Below are 20,276 nucleotides of genomic sequence, written 5' to 3' on the forward strand. Positions count from 1 at the left end.
TCCCCTAAGGGAAGAAAGCAGTAGCTTCTGTGTTCTGCCTGTCCCCTGCTATCCACAGTGGGTGTCTTTCAAGGACCCTTTTACTTCAGATATGTAAGACATCCCATCTATTAAACCCTCTGATATTTCTATAGACTCTGGAATCTTTCTTAGCTCTCAAGTTCATGCAAATACAGGGCTTTCAGGCCTGTGCAGTGTAGTCCAACAGCTTCTGCTGAGTATTTGTCTGGCCTGATTTGATGATTCATTTGTTTGTATTTCCTCAGCTCATAGACACATGTACTCATGAGGCTTTGGGACACTGAAACAACAATGACAACACCCAAATTTTAGAGGAATTCCCAGCAGGTGTTCCACTTGAGGGGACAGGTATGGACATAGGACACCTGTGCTGATACATCATCAGAGAAGAGAGGAGGATGGAGGGAGGGACACTACATCTCCTCATGAGCCCATCCCTCTACCACTGACTCTGAGATCAGGGAGGGAAGGACACAGGGCCTTCAGAGAGACACGGCCAGCACACTGAACACTACACACCCCACTGAGAGAGTGAAACAAGGTACACGTAATTGAAATGACAGATCATGCTCATAGGCTGGAGACTTAGTACTATAGACATTTCTACACTACCAAAGCCAAGTAAAGATTCATTGCAACACCAATCAAAATATTAACATCATTTTCAAAGAAATGGAAAAAGCAAATCCAAAAATATATATGGAATCACTAAGGACTCCAAATAGACAAAATAACCTTGAGAGCAAAGATCAAAGTTTCTCACCTCCTGATTTCAAAACACATTACAAAGTTATCAGAATCAAAGCTGTATTATACTGACATAAAAACATATGCATAACCCTAAATAGCAGAATAAAGAGCCCCAAGTAAACTCAAGGATACATGGTCAAATGAAATTCACCAAGTTTCTAAGACAGCGAAATTAGGGAAAGTGTAGTCTCTTCAACATTCACTAGGATCAAAAGATAATCTCCAGAAAATTAAAACCATGTATCAGATAAGCAGCTTATACTCAAAATATATAAGAAAACAGCACAACTCAAATGCAAAACATAAAACAAAAAGTAAATGAGTTGAGGAGCTTGCAAAGATGGTGATCAAAACCACCTGGAGCTTTCTTTGTGGAGGGAATAGTGAGTTCTAAGAGGAGCAGTGACCCAGAGCCCTACATCTCTGAGTCTCTGACCTAGGTTTGGTCAGTCCCAGGACACAAGGTCATCAGGGCTGTGAGAGAAAATGTGTAAAAATGTCAGCAGTCACTTTACACTCTCTAGAATCTGAAGCCATGCTGCTCTTTAGGGGGACATGGACTGCTCTCACGTGGAAGCACTTCAGCACTGCATCCTTGGGGAGCTGTTGTGCTGAGATGAGCTCCAGGATTCAGCCCAAGAAGGGATGCCAGAGCATGTGTGCTTTGACTCATCCAACCCTGAGAGCATCCTTTACATAAGGAATAAACAGTGAGGACAAACATGAGGGGAAGCCACACGTCCTGAAAGTGCCCAGGGAGAGAGTTCATGTCTCACCCACCACCTGACATTCACTGCAAGAACTTGGTCTCCAGTGTCTAACAACTGTGAGACTTTTGTCCCACTAGGATGTGGCCATCATAGCAGAATTTAAACACGAAGCCAAAGTCCCTTGCACATAATATCCTGCAGGTACTAACCAGAACCCAGGCTTTCACATTTGGCAGCAAAAGAGTAGTCTTTTGAGAAAAGATATTTCTTAATTGTAAAGCAAGAAGAGATAAGCACAGAACGATAAAGCACAGGGACACAGAGCTCTATTATAGCATTAAAACATGAAAAAGACAAATCACCTTTCTAAACATATTTCCTTCTTTCTTCTTAGTTTATAGTCACCTTCCTTCATCTCCAAAGAAGCTGGTGTAATCTGAGTAGTCCTGGGACCCTCTCCCTCTAAATCCCACCTGAGAGTTGTTCCCTACCTGCATTCTCTTCCTCATCACTGCTGCTAATACTTTCCAGGAAGCAGTCTGTAGAAAGACAACCAAGAGCAATAATATAGTTATGCAAGTTGACCCACCCATTTCTCCTCCTCCATGTGGCTCACACAGCATCTCCCTGGTCTCTCCTCCAGGTTCACAGACTTTCCCTGTGCTTTGTGGAGTCAGAGCCTTTCAACAAGGTATTGATCACAGTTGCAAAATTTACATGAGAGAAAGATGTGAAGAGGATTACCATTCAACCTTACACTTCTAAGGCCCAATATAGCTCTTACATTCAAGTTTACAAAGCTGAAATTCCAACACATATGGAATTTGTGTTCAACACACTTGAAATATGGCTAATGTCACCAAGCAACTGTGTGGTTTTTGTGATTTTCTTAATGTAACAAGTTAATTATTGTTTGAACTATGTTCATTATAAGTAGGCAGATCTAACTAGTGGCTACTACACTGGAAAGTTCAGTTCTAAGAGCTTCAAAGACCAGGAAAAGGCAACTAATTGCCTGTTCTGGTTGGTTTGTTTGTTTACTCCAGATAATTTGATGGCCTGATAAGATCATTCACATGTAGGTATACATGGGTCTCTTGAACCCAGGCCAGGCATTGGGAGAGTGCTTGTGGACATTTCAATAGTAGAGTGAACACTCAGATTCAAAGAAAATTCCCAGTAGGGGGCTCATTTGTGGGCAGAGGTGAAGAGCACGGCCTACTGCTCCTGTGCTACAAGTAACCAGAGAGTAGATACAGAGGGGAGGGAAGAACATTCACTCTCTTCATGAGCCCATCTTTCCAATCCCTGACTCTAGAGGACCCAAGCAAGGCAATGGAAAAGGCTCATTAGGAAGTGAAAGATTTGTGCACTGAAAACCATAGAATACTGTTGAAAGAAAGAAGAGAGAAGTAAGTGGAATGGCATACTCATAGACTGGAATATTTAGTGATGTTGTCCTTCCTATACTCCTAAAAATGATGTATATATGTATTGAAACTACTCACAAAATCCCATGTCATTTTTATATAAATGAAAAAAAAAAGTCCCCCGAAACTAAACCTTATGGAATCCAAAGAAACCTAATTTGAGAGCAAAGAACAACAATGGAGATTTCAGGCTCCTGAATGCTAAACAAATAAGAATGCCGCAAAAGCCAAAACAGTGTTTTACTGGCAACAAAACAGGCAGAGCGACCAATGAATCATAAGGAGGGAATCTTGAATAAACTGACACATGTGTGTCCAAAATATTTTTGCCAAGGTCCTAAAATTACCAAGAGAAGAAAGGATAGTCTTGGAGGTTGCTAAGATGGAGACAGAACAGGACAGGGAGACCACTTTTTCCCCCACAAATTCATGGAAAGATCATTTGAACGCTGAGCAAATTTCACATAACAACTTCTGAAAGCTTGAGGAGGACATCAGGCACCCAGAAAGGCAGCCCATTCTCTTTGAAAGGAGGTAGAACAAAATATAAAAGACAAAAAGAGAGACAAAATAGTTAGGGATGGAAATCCTTCCCAGGGAGGGAGTCGTGAAGGAGGAGAAGTTGGCTAACACCAGGAAACCCTCTCACCAGCGGATCTGTGGGGAGTTTTGGAATCTCAGAGGGCAAAATAACCGGGAGGAAAAAGAAAAAAAAAAAAAAAAGAACCCAAAGTTTACGAGAGGTAGCCCAGTCCCTCGTGTCCACCAGCAGTGAGCAGGGGTTGAACAGGGAGGCATGGGCTGGATCCACAGAGTGGGGACTAGACCTGAATGCCCTGAGGACAATCTGAGGGAGCTAACCTGAGATAGCAACACAAATTGTGGAATAGCCAAAGAGAAGAAAAAAAGAGAGAGAGAGAGAGAGAGAACTTTCCTGCAAAAAGCTTTGAGGCACAGCCTGGCCCACTCACAGTAAAAGGATTGAGTGAATACCAGAGGAGAGCTGGCCAGCTACGGACCTACCCCTCCCCCACTGGAAGCAGAGAGGCAGCCAGGTGACAGCCAGAGCTGGAAGGCAAGGTGCAATCTCGGCCCATAGACATCATCTTCCATCAAACTGTGAGAAGTCTCCCAGTTACTAACGAAGTTTTCCTGGCTCCTGGATGGCTGACATCCACCAGGAGGGTTGCATCCAGAGATCAGCTCCCCAGAGGAGAGATACATGGCCCACCTGAGACAGCGCTCACAAGGTGCACCCAAGAAATGGAGGGGCTGGGACCAGGGAGGTGATAAGATGCACAGCCCAGATGGGAAAGTGCTATCACCAAGCACCTGTTCGCCTGAGCTGCTTGGGCCTGAGAAGGGCAATAAACGCAAGCCCAACTGAGTCTGTGCCTTTGTGGAGTACCCAAGAGCCTGAACCTGAGCAGCTTAGACCTGGGAAGTGCACGCAACGCAGGGTCGGCTTTGGACAGTTCTCTGACAGGGCAACCTGGAGTCTGAGCAGTGTAGACTGGAAAAACACACAAGTAGTGAGTGGGGGCAAGCCCAGTGTGACCCCTACACTGCAAGCAATCCCCACACACGCCAGTGATATTGTTTGCAGTGTTCCTCCCTTCCCACAGCACAATTGAACAAGTGAGCCTAAATAAGTGACCACCTCCACCCCCTTGTGTCAGGGCAGAAATTAGACACTGAAGAGGCTTGCAAACAGAGGAAACCAAAATAAACAAAGAAGAGGGAACAGCTCTGGAAGTGACAGGTGCAATGGATTAAAGCCCTGGAGTTAGTACTGACTACATTGGAAGGGGCCTATAGACCTTGAGAAGTATAAATGTGAACAAGGAACTATCAGAAACTGAACTGACCCCACACTGACCTCAACAGTTCCAGAAAATTCCTAAATATATTTTACTATTATCAATTTTTAATTTTTCAATTTTTTAAAATTTAAGTTCTTTATTACTCCTTTAATTTCCATTTTTATAACCTACTATTACCTTGCCAAAAAAATCCCCCTATTTCTAAAGCAAATTTCATATATATATTTTATAATTTTTGTGATTTTTTAAATATTGTATTTTTGAGAGTCTAACCTCTACTCTAGATTTTCAATCTTTGCTTTTTGATTTTTGTTATCAATTTTGTACCTCTAAGAAACCAAAATTCAGTACCCATTTTTACTTAGCAGTGTGATTTACTGGCTTGATTGCCTTCTCCCCCTTTTGACTATCCTTTTTCTCCCTCAGGTCACCTCTATCTCCTCTCTCCCTCTTCTCTTCTCTACTCAACTCTGTGAATCTTTTTGGGTGTTCTGGGCTGTGGAGAACACTTAGGGAACTGATTACTGGCTAGACTGGTCTCTCTCCTTTTAACTCCCCCTCTTCTCTTCCTGGCCACCTCTTTCTCCCTCCTCCCTCTTCTCTTCTCTGTGTAACTCCGTGAACCTCTCTCCACAGTGTTCCAGACTGTGGAGAGCACATAGGTAATTGATTACTGGCTAGATTGCTCTCTCCCCTTTTGATTCCCCCTCTTCTCTTCCTGGTCACCTCTATCTCCCTACCTCCACAGAGGTAACTCTGTGAACCTTTCTGGGTGTCCCTCACTGTGGAGAATCTTTTCACCATTAACCTAGATGTTTTGTCATCAGTGCTGTATGGATCAGAAGTATTGAGACAACTATAAGAATAAGACTAAAAGCCAGAAGGCTTAAATCCAAAACTTGAGAACAACGGAAAACTCCTGACTCCAGGGAACATTAATCGACACAGCTCATACAAAGCCTCCATAACTTCACTAAAACCAAAATCCACCCAAGAACCAACCAGTTCAAGAGCAAGACATATCAAGCTAATTCTCCAACAATGAAGGAACGTAACCCTGAGCATTAAAATACAGGCTGCCAAAAGTAACCAATCCAAGACACCTCAAAACTCACTACTGGACACTTCATTACACTCCAGAGAGAAGAGATCCAGCTCCACACACCAGAACACCAATGCAAGCTTCCCTAACCAGGAAACCTTGAAAAACCACGCATCAAACCCCACCCATGGGAAGGAATCACCACAATAAAGAGGAACCACAAACTTCCAGCATACAGAAAGGCCACCACAAACACAGCAATCTAAACAAGATGAAAAGTGGAGAAATGTTCAGCAGGTAAAGGAACATGATAAATGCCCACCAAATAGAACAGAAGAGGAGAAGATAGGGAGTCTACCTGAAAAAGAATGCAAAATAACGGTAGTAAAAATGATCCAAAATCTTGATAACTAAATGGAGTTACAGATAAATAGTCTGGAGACAAGATTTGAAATGATGCAAGGAATGTTTAACAAGAACATAGAAGAAATAAAAAAGAGTCAGTCAATAATGAATAATGCAATAACTGAGGTCAAAAACACTTTGGAAGGAATCAACAGTAGAATAAATGAGACAGAAGTTAGGATAAGTGAAGTGGAAGATAGAATGGTGGAAATAAATAAAGCAGAGGGCGGGGGGTGGGGGAAGATTTAAAAGAAATGAGGACAACATCAGAGACCTCTGGCACAATGCCAAATGCCCCAACATTCAAATCATAGGAGTCTCAATATAAGAAGACAAAAAGAAAGGCCATGAGAAAATACTTGAGGAGAAAATAATTGAAAACTTCCCTAAAATGGGGAAGGAAATAGCCACCCAAATCCAAGAAAACCAGAGTCCCAAAAAGGATAAGTCCAGGTGAAACACCCCAAGACACATATTAATCAAATTAATGAAGATCAAACACAAAGAACAAATATTAAAAGCAGCAGGGGAAAAACAACAAATAACACACAAGGGGATTCCCATAAGGATAGCAGCTGATCTTTCAATAGAAACTCTTCAGGCCAAAAGGGAATGGCAGAACATACTTAGAGTGATGAAAGAGAAAAGCCTACAACCTAGATTACTGTACCCAGCAAGGATCATTCAAATATGAAGGAAGAATCAAAAGATTTACAGACAAGTGAAAGCTGAGAGAATTCATCACCACCAAACCAGCTCTTCAACAAATGCTAAAGGATCTTCTCTAGACAGGAAACAGAAAAGGTTTATGAACTCGAACCCAAAACAGTGAAGAAAATGACAACAGGATCATACTTATCAATAATTACCTTAAATGTAAATCGATTGAATACCCCAACCAAAAGACAAAGATTGGTGGAATGGATTAAAAAAAAACAAAAACAAGGCCCTTATATATGTTGTCTGCAAAAGACCCACTTCAAAACAAGGAACACATACAGACTGAAAGTGAAGGGCTGGAAAAAGATATTTCATGCAAATGGAGAATAAAAGAAAGCAAGAGTAGCAATACTCATATCAGATAAAATAGACTTTGAAATAAAGGCTGTGAAAATAGTCAAAGAAGGACACTACATAATGATCAAAGGATTGATCCAAAAAGAAATATCACAATTATAAATATCTATGCACCCAACAAAGGAGCGCCACAATATATAAGGCAAATGCTCACAAGTGTGAAAGGGGAAATTAACAGTAACACAATAACAGTGGGAGATTTAGAACCCCACTCACTCCTGTAGATAGATCAACTAAACAGAAAATTGGCAATGATAAACAAACTTTAAATGATAAAATGGACCAGTGAGACCTAATTAATATCTGTAGGATATTTCACCCCAAAACAATGAACTTCGCCTTTTTCTCAAGTGCACATAGAACATTCTCCAGGGAAGATGACATGCTTGGCTGTAAATCTAGCCTTGGTAAATTCAAAAAATTTGAAATGATTCCAAGCATCTTTTCTGATCATAATGCAGTAAGATTAGATGTCAACTACCAGAAAAAAAAAAAACCAATAACAACAACAACTATTAAAAATACAAACATATGGAGGCTAAACAACACGCTTCTGAATAACCAAAAAATTACAGAAGAAATCAAAAAAGAAATAAAAATATGCATAGAAACAAATGAAAATGAAAACACAACAACCTGAAACCTATGGGATACAGTAAAAGCAGTGCTAAGGGGAAGGTTCATAGCAATACAAGCTTACCTCAAGAAAGAAGAGAAAAATCAAATAAATAACCTAACTCTACAGCTAATGCAACTAGAAAAAGAAGCACCAAAGAACCCCAGGGTTAGTAGAAGGAAAGAAATAATAAATATTAGGGCAGAAATAAATGAAAAAGAAACAAAGGAGACTGTAGCAAAAATCAACAAAGCTAAAAGCTAGTTCTTTGAGAAGATAAATAGACAAACTATTAGCAAGACTCATCAAGAAAAAAAGGGAGAAGAATCAAATCAAGAAAATTAGAAATGAAAATGGAGAAATCACAACAGACAGCATAGAAATACAAAGGATCATAAAAGACTACTATCAGCAAATTTATGCCAATAAAATGGACAACCTGGAAGAAACGGACACATTCTAAGGAAAGTATAACTTTCCAAACTGAACCATGAAGAAATAGAAAATCTTATCAGATCCATCACAAGCACAGAAATAGAAACTGTAATCAGAAATCTTCCAACAAACAAAAGCTTAGGACCAGTCGGCTTCACAGGTCAATTCTACCAAAAATTTAGAGAAGAGCTAACATCTATCCTGCTCAAACTCTTCTAGAAAACTGCAGACGAAGGTAAATTTACAAACTTGTTCTATGAGGCCACCATCACCCTAATACAAAAACCAGACAAAGATGACACACACACAAAAAAAAAAAAAAAAGAAAGAAAGAAAGAAAGAAAGAAAGAAAGAAAGGAATCTACAGGCCAATACCACTGATCAACAAAGATGCAAAAATCCTTGCAAAATTCTAGCAAATAGAATCCAACAACATATTAAAAAGATCACACACCATGACCAAGTGGGCTTTAGCCCAGCAATGCAAGGATTATTCTACATTCTCAAATCAATCAATGTGATACACTACATTAACAAATTGAAAGAAAAAAACCATGTGATTATCTCAATAGATGTAGCATCTATTTATGATAAAAACCCTACAGAAAGCAGGCATAGAAGGAGCATACCTCAACATAAAAAAAGCCATATATGATAAATCCACAGCAAACATTATCCTCAATGGTGAAATATTGAAATCATTTCCCCTAAAGTCAGGAACAAGACAAGGGTGCCCACTCTCACCACTACTACAATTCAACATAGTTTTGGAAGGTTTAACCACAGCAATCAGAGAAGAAAAAGAAATAAAAGGAACCAGATTAGAAAAGAAGAAGTAAAACTCTCACTGTTTACAGATAACGTGATCCGCTACAGAGAAAACCCTAAAGACTCCACCAGGAAATCACTAGAGCTAATCAATGAATATACTAAAGTTACGGGATATAAAATTAACACACAGAAATCCCTTGCATTCCTATACACTAACAATGAGAGAACAGAAAGAGAAATTAAGGAAACAATTCCATTCACCATTGCAACGAAAAGTATAAAATACTTAAGAATAAATCTACCTAAAAAAACAAAAGACTTATATATAGAAAACTATAAAACACTAATGAAATAAATCAAAGATGACACAAATAGATGAAGAAATATACCATGTTCATGGAAGAATAAATATAGTGAAAATGAGTATAATATCCAGAGCAATCTATAGATTCAATGCAATCCCTATTAAGCTACCAATGGTATTTTTCAGAGAACTAGAACAAATAATTTCACAATTTGTATGGAAATACAGAAAACCTCAAATCGCCAAAGAAATCTTAAAAAGAATGGAACTGGGGGAATCAACCTGCCTACTTCAGAATATACCACAAAGCTACAGTCATCAGGACAGTATGGTACTGGCACAAAGACAAAAATATAGATCAATGGAACAAAATAGAAAGCCCAGAGATAAATCCAAACACCTATGAACACTTTATCTTTGAAAAAGGCAGCAAGAATATACAATAGAAAAAAGACAATCTCTTTAGCAAGTGGATCTGGAAAACCTGGACAACCACTTGTAAAAGAATGAAACTAGAACACTTTCTAACACCATACACAAAAATAAACTTAAAATGGATTAAAGATCTAAACATAAGACCAGAAACTATAAAACTCCTGGAGGAAAACATAGGCAGAATACTGTCTGACATAAAATCACAGCAGGATCCTCTATGACCCACCTCCCAGAATACTGGAAATAAAAGTAAAAATAAACAAATGGGACCTAATTAAACTTAAAAGCTTTTGCACAATGAAGGAAACTCTAAGCAAGGTGAAAAGACTGGAATCAGAATGGGAGAAAATAATAGCAAATGAAGCAACTTACAAAGAGTTAATCTCAAAAATGTACAAGCAACACCTCCTGCTCAATTCCAGAAAAATAAAAGAGCCAATCAAAAGATGGGCCAAAGAACTAAACAGACATTTCTCCAAAGAAGACATACAGATGGCTAACAAACACATGAAAAGATGCTCAACATCACTCATTGTCAGAGAAATGCAAATCAAAACTACAATGAGGTACCATCTCACGCTAGATGGAATGGCTAATATCAAACAGTCAACAAGCAATAAACGCTGGAGAGGTTGTGGAGAAAGGGGAAACCTCTTACACTGTTGGTGGGAATGCAAAATAGTACAACCACTATGCAGAACAATGTGTACATTCCTTAAAAAACTGGAAATAGAACTGCCATACAACACAGCATTCCCACTGCTGTGCATACACACTGAGGAAACCAGAATTGAAAGAGACACGTGTACTCCAAAGTTCATCTCAGCTCTGTTTACAATAGCTAGGACATGGAAGCAACCTAGATGTCCAACGACAGATGAATGGCTCAGAAAGCTGTGGTACATATACACAATAGAGTATTACTCATCTATTAAAAAAGAATGCATTTGAATCAGTTCTAATGAGGTGGATGAAACTGGAGCCTATTATACACAGTGAAGTAAGTCAGAAAGAAAAACACCGATAGAGTATATTCACACATATATACGGAATTTAGAAAGGTGGTAATGATGACCTTATATACAAAATAGCAAAAGAGACACAGATGTAAAGTAGAGACTTTTGGACTCTGTGGGAGAAGGCGAGGGTGGGATGATTTGACAGAATAGCATTGAAATATGTATATTATCATATGTGAAATAGATCACCAGTCCAGGTTTTATGCATGAGACAGGGTGCTAAGGGCTGGCACACTGGGATGACCCAGAGGGATGGGATGGGGAGGGATGTTGAAGGAGGTTCAAGATGTGGTACACATGTACAACCATGGCTGATTCATGTCAATGTATGGCAGAAACCACTACAATACTGTAAAGACATTAGCCTAAAATTAAAATAAATAAAAAAAGTATAGTCTCCTCAACATCTACAGAAAGGCAATCTATAGAATGAGAGGAAGTATCTGCAAGCATTGTATCTGAATGAGGGATCAATATCCAGAATATATAAGCAAATAACTGACTAAAAAATGTGCCTAAAGTGTTAATAGACATTTCCTCATAGAAGACATAGAAGTGATCAATATATATAAAAAATGTTCTCAGCATCACTAAGTTTCAGTGAAAGAAAACCAAGTCAAAAAGAAATATCACCTTTCAGGACTCATTATCAGAAAAATGCATATCAAAACCAAAATGAGGTACCATCTCACGCTAGACGGAATGGCTGCAATCCAAAAGTCTGCAAGCAATAAATGCTGGAGAGGGTGTGGAGAAAAGGGAACCCTCCTACACTGTTGGTGGAAATGCAAACTAGTACAGCCACTATGGAGAACAGTGTGGAGATTCCTTAAAAAACTGGAAATAGAACTGCCATATGACCCAGCAATCCCACTGCTGGGCATACACACCGAGGAAACCAGAACTGAAAGAGACACATGTACCACAATGTTTATCACAGCACTGTTTATAAAAGCCAGGACATTGGAGCAACCTAGATGTCCATCAGCAGAGGAATGGATAAGAAAGCTGTGGTACATATACACAATGGAATATTACTCAGCCATTAAAAAGAATACATTTGAATCAGTTCTAATGAGGTGGATGAAACTGGAGCCTATTATACAGAGTGAAGTAAGCCAGAAAGAAAAACACCAGTACAGTATACTAACACATATATATGGAATTTAGAAAGATGGTAATGGTAACCCTATATGTGAGACAGCAAAAGAGACACAGATATTTAGAACGGACTTTTGGACTCTGTGGGAGAGGGAGAGGGTGGGATGATTTGGGAGAATGGCATTGAAACATGTGTACTATCATGTAAGAAATGAATCACCAGTCTATATTCGATACAGGATACAGGATGCTTGGGGCTGGTGCACAGGGATGATCCAGAGAGATGATATGGGGTGTGAGGTGGGAAGAGGGTTCAGGATTGGGAGCTCATGTACACCCGTGGCTGATTCATGTCAATGTATGGCAAAACCAATACAGTATTGTAAAGTAAAATAAAGTAAAAATAAAAATTAAAAAAAAAGAATACATTTGAATCAGTTCTAATGAGGTGGATGAAACTGCAGCCTATTATACAGTGAAGTAAGTCAGAAAAACATCAAATACAGTATACTAACTTTTCCTTTTCATTAGAGGGGACTGGAATGCAAAAGTAGGAAGTCAAGAAACACCTGGAGTAACAAGCAAATTTGGCCTTGGAATGTGGAATGAAGCAGGGCAAAGACTAATAGAGTTTTGCCAAGAAAATGCACTGGTCACAGCAAACACCCTCTTCTAACAACACAAGAGAAGACTCTACACATGGACATCACCAGATGGTCAACACCAAAATCAGATTGACTATATTCTTTGCAGCCAAAGATGGAGAAGCTCTACACAGTCAACAAAAACAAGACCAGGAGCTGACTGTGGCTCAGATCATGAACTCCTTATTACCAAATTCAGACTGACCCAGACTGAAATTGAAGAAAGTAGGGAAAACCGCTAGACCATTCAGGTATGGCCTAAATCAAATCCCTTATGATTATACAGTGGAAGTGAGAAATAGATTTAAGGGCCTAGGTCTGATAGATAGAGTGCCTGATGAACTATGGAATGAGGTTCGTGACATTGTACAGGAGACAGGGATCAAGACCATCCCCATGGAAAAGAAATGCAAAAAAGCAAAATGGCCTTCTGGGCGGGCCTTAAAAATAGCTATGAAAAGAAGAGAAGTGAAAAGCCAAGGAGAAAAGGAAAGATATAAGAATCTGAATGCAGAGTTCCAAAGAATAGCAAGAAGAGATAAGAAACCCTTCTTCAGCAATCAATGCAAAGAAATAGAGGAAAAAGAACAGAATGGGAAAGACTAGAGATCTCTTCAAAAAAATCAGAGATACCAAGGGAACATATCATGCAAAGATGGGCTTGATTAAGGACAGAAATGGTATGGACCTAACAGAAGCAGAAGATATTAAGAAGAGGTGGCAAGAATACAAAGAAGAACAGTACAGAAAAGATCTTCACAACCAAGATAATCATGATGGTGTGATCACTCACCTAGAGCCAGACATCTTGGAATGTGAAGTCAAGTGGGCCTTAGAAAGCATCACTACGAACAAAGCTAGTGGAGGTGATGGAATTCCAGTGGAGCAATTTCAAATTCTGAAAGATGATGCTATGAAAGTGTTGCACTCAATATGCCAGCAAATTTGGAAAACTCAGCAGTGGCTAAAGGACTGGACAATGTCAGTTTTCATTCCAATTCCAAAGAAAGGCAATGCCAAAGAGTGCTCAAACTACCGCACCATTGCACTCATCTCACATGCTAGTAAAGTAATGCTCAAAATTCTCCAAGCCAGGCTTCAGCAATACATGAACCATGAACTCCCTGATGTTCAAGCTGGTTTTAGAAAAGGCAGAGGAACCAGAGATCAAATTGCCAGCCATCTGCTGGATCAAGGAAAAAGCAAGAGAGTTCCAGGAAAACTTCTATTTCTGCTTTATTGACTATGTTGAACCTTTGACTGTGTGGATCACAATAAACTGTGTAAAATTCTGAAAGAGATGGGAATACCAGACCACCTAACCTGCCTCTTGAGAAATCTGTATGCAGGTCAGGAAGCAACAGTTAGAACTGGACATGGAACAACAAACTGGTTCCAAATAGGAAAAGGAGTACGTCAAGGCTGTATATTGTCACCCTGCTTATTTAACTTATACGCAGGGTACATCATGAGAAACGCCGGGCTGAAAGAAACACAAGCTGGAATCAAGATTGCCGGGAGAAACATCAATCACCTCAGATATGCAAATGACACCACCGTTATGGCAGAAAGTGAAGAGAAATTAAAAAGCCTCTTGATGAAAGTGAAAATGGAGAGTGAAAAAGTTGGCCTAAAGCTCAACATTCTGAAAACGAAGATCATGGCATCTGGTCCATCACTTCATGGGAAATAGATGGGGAAACAGTGGAAACAGTGTCAGACTTTATTTTTTTGGGCTCCAAAATCACCTCAGATGGTGACTGCCGCCATGAAATTATAAGACGCTTACTCCTTGAAAGAAAAGTGATGACCAACCTAGATAGCATATTCAAAAAGAGAGACATTACTTTGCCGACTAAGGTCTGTCTAGTCAAGGCTGTGGTTTTTCCTGTGGTCATGTATGGATGTGAGAGTTGAACTGTGAAGAAGGTTGAGCGCTGAAGAATTGATGCTTTTGAATTGTGGTGTTGGAGAAGACTCTTGAGAGTCCCTTGGACTGCAAGGAGATCCAACCAGTCCATTCTGAAGGAGATCAGCCCTGGGATTTCTTTGGAAGGAATGATGCTAAAGCTGAAACTCCAGTACTCTGGCCACCTCATGCAAAGAGTTGACTCACTGGAAAAGACTTTGAAGCTGGGAGGGATTGGGGGCAGGAGGAGAAAGGGACGACAGAGGATGAGATGGTTGGATGGCATCACTGACTCGATGGACGTGAGTCTGAGTGAACTCCGGGAGTTGGTGATGGACAGGGAGGCCTGGTGTGCTGCGATTCATGGGGTTGCAAAGGGTTGGACACGACTGAGCGACTGAACTGAACTGAACACATATATATGGAATTAGAAAGATGGTAATGATACCCTATATGCAAGGCAGCAAAAGAGACACTGATGCATAGAACAGTCTTTTGGACTCTGTGGGAGAGGGAGAGTGTGGTGTGATTTGGGAGAACGGCATTGAAACATGTATAATATCATATAAGAAACGAATTGCCAGTCCAGGATGCTTTGGGCTGGTGCACTGGGAGAGCCCAGATGGATGGGATGGGGAGGGAGGTGGGAGAGGGGTTCAGGATGAGGAACACGTACACCCGTGGCGAATTCATGTTGATGTATGGCAAAACCACTAAAACATTGTAAAGTAATTAGCCTCCAATAAAAATAAATAAATTTAAATTAAAAAAAATAAAATCACAGATGCTAGCGAGGGTGTGTAGAAGTGCAACTTTTGTACCCTCTTGTTAGGAATGGAAAATGCCATGCCCATTATCGAACAGTTTGGAAGTCCCTCCAAAAATTATTAAGATTCAAAAGTTATCATAAGATCCAGCAATCACTTATTTCACTTTATGTCCAAAGGAGATAAAACTAGAATGTCCAGGAGATATCTACAATTTCATATCCATTGTCACATTGTACACAACAAACAAAATAGAAAAACTGCCCAGTGTCCACGGGCACATAAATCAAGAAAGAAAATGTGGTGTATACATACACTGCAATGTGATTCAGCTTTTTAAAAATGAATGTTATCTTGTCATTTGCAGCAATGAATGAAGCTGGAGGATATTGGTAAGAGTGAAATAAGCTAGTCACAGGAGGACAAATACTGAAAAATTTCTTTTTCTTGTGGCATCTAAAGGAAAATTCAAAGAAGTAGAGAATAGAATGGTGGTTCCAAGAGCTGGGAAGAGGTTGACACAGGGGATGTCTGTTCAATGGTTATGAAATTTTAGTTGCAGAATGGAAAATTTCTAGAGTTGTGCCGGACAACAAGTTGCATTGAGTTAACAGGACTGACTGGACACTTCAAAGCTTAAGAGGCAAAGCTGGACTGAACTTCCTCCATCTAGGCCCGGAGGCTCCTCCTTTCTCAGACTCCTCTAGAACTGGATGTGACATGTGTGTACCAGCAGGGGATCCTGTACTGGGGGACTTGGGTGAGGGGGAAGGACTCATTCTGAGGCTCTAATATGAAAGAGTTTGAATGAGGGAAGTGGCAGAGTGATGAATCATGACCAAAAGAAATGTTATAAGACCTACTAAGAGATTAGATTTACTATTAAATGAAGGTGCGATTGATACAGTAAAGGGGCTTCTGAAACACGGTTTTGCACATTAAGAATCCTGTAGGGCTTCCCTGGTGGCTCAGTGGTTATGAATCTACCAATGCAGGAGATACGAGCTCAGTCCCTGGCCTGGAAAGGTTGCACATGCAGTGGAGGAACTAACCCTGATTGCCACCAACTCCCTGAGCCCATGCTCGAGAGCCCAGAAGCCACAACTACTGAACCCACGTGCCAAGTCTATGGAAGCCCAAGAGCCCCAGAACCCATGCTCTGCAACAAAAGAAGCCACAAAAGTAAGAAGCCTGTGCACCACAATTAGAGAGTTGCCCTGGCTTTTCACAAGTGGAGAAAAGCTTGCACAGCAACGAAGACCCAGCAGAGCCAATGAAACATTTAATAAAAATTAAAAAGAATCCTGCAAATGTTTTCCTGAATAGTGATGGGATGTGTCTTCCTGGGAAAAGGGTACTCACTTGGTGTAAAATCAAGGCATACAGTGAATATATATAATTTTTAACACATACACATTTATGGTGCATTGTGTTGGGAAATTTGAGGGGGGGAGTTAATACCAGGAATGGTGATGTTGAGAGTGACAGATATCGAGGAAAACACAACACAAAAAATTCACACACAAAAAAAAATTCACACATGGACACATACCCAGTTCCATGCACACAAACCTACACTATTAACCATAATACAGCTTCTTCCTGTACAGTAATCAGCCACAGTTCTCTACTTGTAAATTACTTTCTATGACCAGTGCTCCTAAACTCATTCTCAACAGGAATTTGGAATCAGTTTAGCCTCTACACTAAAACCAGTGAGAAAGCCCCAACTATCTCAACTACAAAGTTTTTTCTCCCAAAGTGAATGATTCTAGAATACATACCACTTTCACATCCTGAAAGGGCCACCTGCAAGTACAGAAGAGAAGACACTATGAGGGTAATTTCATATAGATGCACAGTCTTTGGTTCATTTGGTGATAGTAGAAAACTTGATGAGGAGCAGTGTGGAGTCCAGGGAACCCAGCAAGATCAGAGCACACATACTCAGGATCAAAGGCAAGACCTTTCCCTGGAGGATGAAATTCCAAGTCCATTTGGTTTGAAAATTGAAGACTTCTTTTCCTAGAGGAAATATTGCTGCAGGAGAGAGAACTCTGTACTCTACAGAGTGTAATGGATGCTAATAATTTTAATATCCTGGGGACAGAGACATCATGAGTTGATAATAAGACTGTCACTCAACATTATCCCAATCAAGAGAATCATCTCTATCTGAAACTAACAGATTCTATTCTATTAAGAATCATAGCTTAATTCTACTGAAAGAGAAATGAAAAAGTATTTCTATCTCAGACCAGAAAACAAAACAGCTTGCCTTGGAGACACATGGAGTCTCTTCGGTCCTGTCACAAGCTGAATTGACTGGCAGGTCCTCAGTGAAACCTAGAGGGACACAGAGTAGCTGTTAGAACAGTGGTGAGGCTGTTCAGGAATCATGCAGGGGGTTTTCACTTTGTGTGGACACGGGGTGGTGTGTATGGATGCAGGAGGTTAATAAGCATGAGCTGAACTTGATCCATCCTCTTTGGAGGAGGAATGAAAGTAAAGAGGGGGAGAAAGGAAATGAAAGCAGAGCTTTGGCTTTCTATCTAGGAAGAACCTAATCAAGAAGAAATATTCATTCTAAAAAAAGGAAAACTCTAAAATGTGTGTATTGTTCAGTGAAAGATACCCATGGCTCCTTCTGCTTATTTTGAGCTCTTGCTAAGTTGCCATGGTGTTTTGAGTTTTTGCAGATCACTCTTATTCCAGGATCCACACTTGCTGCTACTCCACTCATCATGTTTCCTATGAGACTTTGTACTTGATTAAAAGTAAACTCTGTAGAGGACTGAATTCAATCCTGGGCAAAGTGTGCTATTCTATTAATTCACTAATCAAGTGTTTTAAATAAAATAAAATGTACAAGATTTGATAATACTGAATTCCTATCATTTAAAAACAACCACTATGAGTAATATCATATTTTTATATCAGTATTTGTTTTATACACAGTGTGTGCATGTCCACTGAATCAGATACTGTCCACACTAACAGGGGTGATATGTATAGTGGGACAGTTGATTAGAGAAAGCACAGTTCCTCCATCAGGTCTTCCTGGGGAGCTAGCTACATGGAGTAGCTGAGCTGTCAGGACACTTGGTGAGGATACTAACCAATCACTCAGTGATTCTCTCTCTCTCTCTCTCTCTTTTTTTTTTTTTTAATGGAACATAGGGTGGTAGAGTGTATGCATGAGGGAGGTTAGCAACTATGGACTGAGCTGCTGTTGAATCATCCTCTTTGCTGGATGAAGGAGAGGAGCAGGAAAGAAATTAAACAGAGCTTCTGCATTAAACTAGTGATAACCTAAATGACGGGGAAAAAAGAAACACTAAAATGCATGTCAGCTTTCAATGACACAGACCCATGAGCCTCCTCCTGCTTTTTTAGAGCATCTTTTAAATGGCCCCTATCTTCTGGGTTTTTTTTCCCATATCACTGCCTCTCCAAGATCCACATTTGTAGCTCTTGAACTTAACAAGTTTTCTATGAGATTTTTTTTTCTTGATTAAAAGAAAACAATGTTTGCATGTCTACTGAGTCAGTGGCTGTTTGCACTCACAGAAGTCATACATTTAGTGGGACAGTTCATTATGGAGAGGACACATAGGGTGAACACTGACTGTCTCTGATTCTGCTGTTCAGGAGATTGTAACAAGAGTAATGGTCGTTAGACTAACTACTAAGTTCCACTGTGAGATATATTTGATATCTTCCCTTGAGTGTATGCTACATGGTTTAATCAATGCAAGTCTTGTGGTAATGTCACCCAGTACAATGAAACATTTCCCTGATTATAATCTGCTTTTCTCCTTGTTTAAGCAATCACACTAGCACCAACAGATATGACCCACACTGTCTACATAAGGCCACAGAGTTGACCAGGAGGATGCTAGTCCTGAGGCTCCATTCTTACTACTGACTGAGCCAAAGGTGGCTGTTAATTCACCTTTGGTTTTCCTGGATTTCATGACCACTGAGCCCACTTTATAATGAACTTAAGGGTCTGGACCCCTGGACCTGCTAGTACTTCCAGGGATGGACATAGATGCAGGGACCCCCTTGCTCCATGACTGGGATTTCAAGGCTGAGTGATAAGTGCAGGTCAGGGGTCCAGAGCAGTCACACTGGGACCACCCACAGGTTCTCAGTTTGGCTTTTCCACTTAGAAGATCAAGAGCTTGCATCACTTTTCTCAGCACCATCTCCATCTGTAGAAAATGAATATTAAGCAAACTTGAACGGTTGAGTTGAGAAAAGAATCAGGTAATGTATAGCCAGTGTGCAGTGGTGATGAGAAGTGTTTAGAAACTTCACATTTGACTTATTCTGTGTAAGAGGTAAATATCTTCTGAAGAAAGACACACACACACACACACACACACACACACAACTTCAAAATCTCAGCACACGGGCCCATACATTGGCCCCCAAGCCTGATTCACACAAACCCACAGCATCTAAATGATGGAGTCGTTTTGGAGACCACAGAACACAGACATTGTTCTTTCCTGGGACATCAGTCTCTTCTCTGCACTCCCAGCCCTCACCCTCAGTAGGATTCCAGCATCAGGGTGCCTCTCTAACCAGAATTCAACAGAGAGCCCCACCTTAATCAACTAGATTGTTTCTCAGCAGAGGGATGGTCCCTGAATATTTACCATGTTCATAAACTGCTCCGGATTCCTGTGATTGGAGAGAAGCAAACAGTGTGGGGTGTCAGCATCATGTGTTCTCTGCAGTAAGTCTTCTGTTATCTGATTTTGGTCCTCAGATAACTAAAACTCTTCAAATCAATGCCCACTCTCACAATTAAACAGAGGGGACCTCTGTTGAAAACTCTGGAGTATCTTACATAATATCTGAAGTTTCGATTTTAGCAACAATTACAAAATTATTTTTGAAGCAGGAAAAATTTCTACTGAGCAAAGTACCTACAGTACTACAGGTACCAAAAATGCTATCTTTTTAAAAAGTACTTTTGAATCAAGCCTATGTTGATAATATATTT

General features: G+C 40.1%; 1 protein-coding gene across 1 annotated transcript in view; it reads right to left on the reverse strand.

Moving 5' to 3' along the window:
- The window catches only part of LOC138090711 (plasma membrane calcium-transporting ATPase 4-like), a 109,008-nt gene that overhangs the window by 82,733 nt on the left and 5,999 nt on the right, over positions 1-20,276 (reverse strand).

The sequence above is a fragment of the Capricornis sumatraensis genome, chromosome 14, assembly GCF_032405125.1.
Source record: "Capricornis sumatraensis isolate serow.1 chromosome 14, serow.2, whole genome shotgun sequence".
Taxonomy (NCBI): domain Eukaryota; kingdom Metazoa; phylum Chordata; class Mammalia; order Artiodactyla; family Bovidae; genus Capricornis; species Capricornis sumatraensis.